General features: G+C 33.9%; 1 long non-coding RNA gene across 10 annotated transcripts; it reads left to right on the top strand.

The window, feature by feature from the left end:
• Nucleotides 1-1,715: 1,715 nt before the first annotated feature.
• On the top strand, nucleotides 1,716-7,343 carry LOC110877267. 10 transcript variants are annotated; one of them, XR_004875291.1, is made up of 9 exons: nucleotides 1,716-1,863; nucleotides 1,948-2,039; nucleotides 2,187-2,256; nucleotides 2,336-2,419; nucleotides 2,803-2,898; nucleotides 4,068-5,051; nucleotides 5,163-5,332; nucleotides 6,371-6,454; nucleotides 7,149-7,342. It is a non-coding gene; the product is annotated as an uncharacterized LOC110877267 (long non-coding RNA). The 10 variants fall into 10 exon arrangements; XR_004875295.1 differs by lacking the exon at nucleotides 7,149-7,342 and having other exon boundaries at nucleotides 2,803-3,520; nucleotides 4,068-4,134; nucleotides 4,920-5,051; nucleotides 6,371-6,714; XR_004875294.1 differs by lacking the exon at nucleotides 7,149-7,342 and adding an exon at nucleotides 6,130-6,169 and having other exon boundaries at nucleotides 6,371-6,691.
• Nucleotides 7,344-7,725: the final 382 nt, after the last annotated feature.

The raw sequence follows: 7,725 nt of genomic DNA, 5'->3' as shown, positions 1-7,725 counted from the left end.
ACAACTCGAAACCACGAGATTGCGACTCGAGACTACGACCGTTGCGACTCGCAACCACAGCGTGATGACTCGAGACCACGCGGTTGCGACTCGCAACCACAACGTGACAAGCCGAAACCTCTTGGTTGCGACTCGAGACCGCCTGGTTGCGAGTGGGCTGTCCATTTTGGTTATTGGGCCAATATGTGTTTAACTTGGGCTATCTGTTGACTGGATTATGTGTTGCTGTTGACTGCTTAATTGTTTAGGCCGGCCCAATAACCCCACGACTGTTTATTTGTATGTATGTTACGTGCCAGTATGTGTTTTACATGAATGCTTGTATACCGAACCTGACCTATACCGGTAACCATGTTAGGACGTGGTGACCAACGTGATTGACAAGTAACCTAAACCTACCGAGCAACCCAAGGTGAGTTCACAACTTAAAAGCATGCGTCCCGGTGGTTTGGGACACGAGACTAAAACAACCCTATCCCCTTGAAAAGGGGATACCATTTACATACCTTCCCTAGTTATTGGGAACAAAACTTACTTTTCCTTCCCTGGTATTGGGAAACCTTTTGGTTAATTACTGTTTATACGGATTGCAAATAACGGCACTAAACGAAACTCTATCACTCAAGTCCCTACTACAAATACCGATTAGTCGCCGGGGTCAGGCGAACGGGTTATTAGTTGATAGCGCTATTTAGGTGTTTACCAGCCTCACACCGTGCCCTGGTTTGGGATCGGTCGTGAACTAATGTACTCAGGCATCCGTCAATGATGATAGAACATTGACATCGGGGCATCCTGCGGAAACGCAACGGTTACCTAGTGTTCGGTATTGGAAAAACAGTTTAGTCGCTAACTTTTGGGGTAGCTCCCCATGGCATGTATAAACGGATAAATTAACTGGTGAAACAAGTTTTTGGTAATTAAAACTGGACAACTAGTGAACTCACTCAGCATTATTGTTGACCCCTTACTGCATGCTTTGCAGGTAACCCGTGACGAAGGAGCTTGCTGCTTGGGAACGTGTAGTGTCTGTTCACCCTTGCGTTGGGTGTCACCTTATTTTGAATTATGAACTTTGTTTAAACTGCCTTACTTATGCTTCCGCTACTTATTAACTGTTTGAACTTAAAACCTTAAACTCTGAACTTGATTATTTGCTAATCTTATGGTTAGTAAGTATTACTTTTGTTATCAACATTAATTATTCAGTATAATTGGTGGCTGGATCCTGGTCAGTCACGCCCTCGAAGCGGGTGTTATCCGCAGGTGGATTTTGGGGGTGTGACATACGCCCCCTCGAAACTTTTGGTCAAGCTCCGCCACTGGTAAAGGTGTCAAAATGTGCAACACAATAGTTGATTTCCATATCATTCTGGAAGGGTCAAATGAACTTTATCTTCTTATTTTCTTTTAACACAACGGGTCTAATTCGTTGTTAGTGTTTAAAGAAAAAATAGTATCAAGATGAATTGCATCATAAGTCTAGTATAATTTCCAGAATTAAATGTTAGAGATAGTGGAGACAAAACAAACTATATCATATGGTAACAAGGATGTTACCTAGTGTTTATATCTATACAACCTAATAAAAGTCTTAATTAGGGGACACATGGCCTCCTCCTAGGGCCTCCAAAACTCATTTTCCCACCAAAACATGCATTCTCCTCATTTCCCTTAATTTAACCCCACACGGGATCCATCAAGTAATTCGGGTCATTATTATTCATTCCATATATAAAGCAAGAACCCACTTCTTTGTTTCCACATTTTCATCTTCTCCAATACGGCAATTCCGATTAGGGTTTCATCTTCTTCTACACGCTTCCAACTCGCAACAGTCTACTTTCTCCCCAAATCTTCCAGGTAAGATTCCAAATCTCTAATCTGTAAGCGAACTATGAATCCTAATATGTTAGTAAGCATCATTCTTGATTTTTTTCTTTTCAGTTTCTTCAACTTATCAACACCTGATATGATACGATCCTCATCCTTTCCTCCATCGCCGAATCTTTCACTCCGATTCCTTCATGAACTTAGAGGTACGGTTCTAATTCTTAAGTAATATTTATTGCTGATTTTGTTAATATTTATTTTAATTCTAACTGTTTTGATTTAGGATTTTCTTTGATCCGTTGCTTAATCTATTATGTTTTCGCTGATTTCTACTACAATATGTATTCGATTAGGGTTTCCCTCATTCTCTCTTGGTCGCCTCTTTACAAATCTAATATCTTCCTTCCAACTATTCGAATCAAGGTTAGATTAACAATAATTCTCATAGACATAGTGATTTTATCATTCTAATACGTTGATCTATGTTCTCATTGTTAAACAGATATGATTTTGAGTTTCAAATGATTTTGTGGGTTTCTTCGTAATGGATCTTTTTACTGCTCCCACGAATGTCGTCTCCACCAAGGTATGATTCCTATATAAAGATATTATTCAGATTTGTTCTCTTAGTTTGTATTTTGTATTGTGGTTTTATTCGTTTTGATCTGAATATTAGATCCATTTTTTTTCAAATGTTGTCTTATTAATTCATTATACAAAGTCTTCTCACTGTGTTTAATTGAGTAGTTTTTTAGCGTTTTTGATGCTTTTATGCTTTGTTTAGCGTTTGATTGACGTACGTACAGTTGAATAGTTGATATTAAACGTCTTATATTTGTGTAAGTTTCGAGGATTATGCTCATCTGAATCGTGTTTTTTTGTTTAATTGATTGTATACATTGTTTAATGGATTATTTTTTAGCGATTTTTATGTTTATGTGGTTTGTTTATTGATTGTTTAAAATGAAGAAATATCCGATCGGAGCCGAGCAATTATGAGCTGTATGAGGAGATAGGACATAGAGATGCATGTGGATGTGAGCCGAACAATGCTAAAGGCAACAGGTTCTCCATTTTATAAACTTTATGGGTTCTTTTAGTCTAATTTTCTTTGTAATTAATTCTGCTAATTGCGTACAATTACATCTTTCCTATGTGTTTAATAGAATTATTCTTCGTTAGGAGCTTTATAGTTACCACACATATGAGGATCACCTTATATACTCCAGTATTGTTCTTCTTATGTCAGATTAATTACCTTCTAATATAGTATTGTTCTTCTTATGTCAGATTAATTACCTTCTAATATAATCCTGTAACTAGACTAGATTGCATATTAAAAAAAAAACGTTTGCAAGTTTGACCTTTTCATTATATAGTAAAATTAATTTACTACAAAAGTGAATGCAAATAAGTGCTTCTATCATCTGGATATACCAAAAGTGAATGCAAATAATTGCTTTATTTTTAGCATTATTTTATAGAGAAACAATTACTATTATAATTTTCCCAATTGTATTATTTGTATATCGAGTTAAACTCAATGGCTATAAGTTGGCCCATGTTTTGACTTTTACTTTTGGTGTAATATATATATTTTGGTTTTTTGTGATTGTTGGGCTAAAAGTACCAGTTATGTAGTACTATGATCTGATGAAAAGAAGTTGGATAACGAGCAGTCGACCTGGTACGTACTTGCTTGCTTCAGCATATATAGTTATAATGATGGTTTTGGTTTTAAAAAATGGTTGAGGCGTGCACCTCAAGGCGAGGCGCCCAAAAAACGAGTCTCAGGTGCACCTCAGGGGGTTATTTCGTACGCACGTCTCATAGGGCGCTGAGGCGATAGGAATAAGTTGTGCATCAAATGTTCAAAACTGACCCAAAAAGTCAAAGACATCAAAACCCGTTTTTTTTAGTCTGATGATTAAATAAGTTAATATTTTCTTTATAAGATACGTAGTTTTATATTTATTTTTTGATTCCACCTTGGGCTTATGCCTCGGTTCGCCTCTAAGCACGATTCTGTATCTTTAGACCTTGGTTATAAGTCAACTGGTACTTGCTCACTTGATTTAGCATAGTTAGGAACTATTATTTGATGAAAAGTTGGCTAACGTGCAATCGACCTGTTACGTACTTGCTTGCTTTAGCATAGTTAAAGGGCCAAATAATTATTTTTTAAATGATACATATCAACTGTAATTTATATTTTGGTGGTTGTCGATTTTTAGGTTTTAAAAGTACCGGTTACGGATTACGCTTTGACGAAAAGAAATTGGCTAATGTGCAATCGACCTGGTACGTGCTTGCTTGCTTTAGCATAGTTATAGACTTATGGTAATTGTTTTGTTTGATATGTTTGTTGATGCGGGAAAAGTAGGTTGGGACCAACTGAATACTTGAACAAAACTAAAATGCCATTGTAAATTTTAGATTCTTAACACCATTAGGAAGTAATTACTATTCAATTGTATTAGTTATTGTTAATTGTGGTATCCTCTTGAATTTTATTTTCTGGTCTCTTTTTAGGAAGTAATAACTATTCAATTGTATTTTAATAAGTTATTGCTAATTGTGGTATCCTTTTGAATTTTAGTTTCTGGTCTCTTTGTTTGATTTTATCTATGTATCATGTTGGTTGTGGTGTAGCTAAATTTTTTTCTTACGGGTTCGGAAATTTTCGAGGGATGAACGATCGACCGTCCATCACTAAATTTCGGCTTTTTCTAAGGGTTCGATGTTGAAATTTCTATGGGTGTGATGTCAAAATACATGTATATGTAACACTAATTTTTGTTTTGGTACGGGTTCGGCCGAACCCGTACGTCTCTATGTACCTACGCCCCTGCATATTGGTTCATAGCTATAGTTCAAATACTATTACGAGTGCTCAAGTTGAATATGTAAACACAGTCATTCGAAATCGTTAATTTTAGGGATTTTTGATATAAAGATTGTTATTCTCATCTTGGATTTTAGTTCCTTACTTTGCTATGTATGTTATAGTCTGTCGATATTCGATCATCATTGTTGGATTTACTAACTTATAATGTTGAGTTTGTTGACATTGAGGATGAAATCAGAGAAGGTAATGAAGAAAAAGAGTAAAAGGGGGAAGATGAATTATTGCAAGGAATGTGGAGCTTTGTTTAGAAAACCCACGCACCAGAAAAAGCATATGAAAAAGCCATTCATTGCAATTTCATCTAAAAATTGTTAGATTATCCTTTTATCTTTCTCACTTTTAATATTTTCTATAATGGGAATTTAGTCATTAATTTTTCTTTGAAGCCACACTAATAACACTTCTGATTTTTTTTTTACAGATAAGGATCCAAAATTGGATCAGAGATCAAGTTACTCGGGTTATCTGAACGATTTAGGAAGAAATTTTTTGAACAGGTTATACTTATTGAATCTTGATATGGGTTAATGAGGGAGTGTAAATGACTACAGAGTTTGATGGTGGTGAATTTCTTCCTTTGACAAAAATGCGGTACATGCTCATTCTTTCGTTGTTTTTCAGCCTTTTTAGTCACTTTTGTATTTGATGTTACTGATGTTTTTCTACCTGGGGCGGGTCGGGTGGTGGGTCAAAACGGGTCAGTTAAAAATGGCTGTTTTGTTTTAGGTTGAAACGGGCCCGGGTCAGAACAAGTTTCGGGTCGGATTGTTTAAAAAATGTTAAAAAAAGAGATTACACAGTTAACTACCCAAAAGAAACTAGAAAAACACAGCCTAACTAAAATAAGATCACTGGATGTCGAAGCACCTCCACCAGCCCACAAAAAGAGAAACAACTAATAAATAATGCGACTAAAACAAACATGGTCCAGTAAGTATGTAACGAAAGCCAATACACTCAAACCACAACTAAACCGTACCACTTTAAATAGTGTAAACAACTTTACCACAATTAGCTAACTAGCCCTTTTAAAATAAGTGAACATATAACCCACCATAAGCAAACTAAAACCAATATGTAAATTGTACTATTGGAAGCCAATGCACTGAAACACTCCTTATGCCTCCGATTTTTTCTAATATTGGGACCCTATAACAAGATAAAACCCGATAACACAACATGACTGTCATATTTTATCACACCGTGACCGAACCATGGAATTCCCAAAACTTGGAAATTTGATATGCAATAGAATATCAACTGCTTCTTATTCAATGAATGGAAGCAGTGCAGATTTTCTATTAATTTGAAAGTGCTATGCACCTATGCTTAACGAAATAATATTGTTGAGCTTATAAGAACTTATGTTTCCCTTCCATTTGTTTAAGCTTGAAGCTTTGATTGTTAATGCTGCTATTAAGTTCAATCGTAAGTATTATTTATTATTTTCATTTATAAACTAAGCTTTTTATCTTAGTTGTGTGATTTTTTAAACTGAGAAGGTTTAGTTGATTCTATATTTGTTTTTAGACATATATAAATACAAAGAAAACTTTATTGAAGATGTTGATGCTATTTTTTTATTTGCTATTAGTTTTCGTTGATACTTTTTCTATTTACTTTAATTAGATGATGAACGACACCGGAGAGGTTAAGGATGATGATATAGATATTTTATTGAAGACGTTGATGCCGAACTTTTTAAAGAGTTAGGTATTCTATTAGTTTAGCTTTATATAGATTTTGGAATTGTATGTAGTTTATAATTTAATGTAGTTTGTTATTCATTTAGAAAGAACTAGGCTATCACACGGGAACATCCCGGGCTAGGAAAATTTAGTTTTCAATAATAAAAAAGTACATAAACAACATTTTCAAACTCATTAGTATCTTCTTTCCCTTCCCACAATAATTATTTGTTCGGTTTCATCAGTATCCTAACTTTGTCTCCATGTGTATTCATAGTTTTCGTGCAAAGCTAATAACCTTTTAATTCTTACTGAGATCGCAGTATAAAAATATTTCCTACACCCATACAAAATGTTATATTGTTTGTTTTTAAATTATATTATATTATGCTTTTACTTGAATTTTCTACTAATAAAATTCATAAACATATTATAAACAACGTGTTTTAGGAAATTATATGTATTTTGTTTTCTTTTTTCTTTTATTAAGACTCATCCATTAATGTCAAATGATAAGTTGATTAAGTTAAAAGGGAAAAAAATATTGGTTAAAAAGGATAGATTTATTCATATATAAAAAAAGCATATAAAGATCAAACAACCACGTCAAACAAACTGAAATATTCAAAAAAACCAATGTTTAAAACGTAAAAATCATAAAAACTGCTTTGAATTCATCGAGATAAGAGCTAAGTCTCTTTCTTTCTAACTTTCTCCAGATCCTTGACGTTACTTGGAGTTGAAGAGTTGTAGACGTCAACCAGTTTACGCTTGTTGATTTTATTGATATCAGAACTGGTATTAGCATCATCATTCTTAACGCTTGGAATATGACTTTTTCTTTTGATAAATTCTTTATTGTTTCCCTGAGACAAATGTCAAAATTAAGTTACTAATAACAGAATTACATAAATTGTAAATATTAATGTATTAATATGAATCATCTATTTTTATAAAAAATAACTCAGTAATCTTCATCTTTTCTTTGAGCTCATTAATAATTGACTCATCATCGGTCATGTTTGTAACAAATACATTTCATCAAAGTTAGTCATATTATAAGTTGTTATCTCAATTTTAAAAGCAAACATCTTTCCAGTGAACTTGTTTAAATCCACAGGAAAGCTAACTTTCTTCAACATCCTGTGAATCATAATATTTTATGATTAAATTAATATAACCAAAAATTTAAACGTAATGACAAAAATATATAGGTGAAGTAAAAAATACTTATACATACAGATGTTGTGTTTTCTTGAAGCAACTGGTCGGCAGACTTGAGAACAACTTTTTCAA

Source organism: Helianthus annuus, chromosome 12, assembly GCF_002127325.2.
Source record: "Helianthus annuus cultivar XRQ/B chromosome 12, HanXRQr2.0-SUNRISE, whole genome shotgun sequence".
NCBI classification, from domain to species: domain Eukaryota; kingdom Viridiplantae; phylum Streptophyta; class Magnoliopsida; order Asterales; family Asteraceae; genus Helianthus; species Helianthus annuus.
This window is presented reverse-complemented; position numbering and strand designations above follow the sequence as displayed.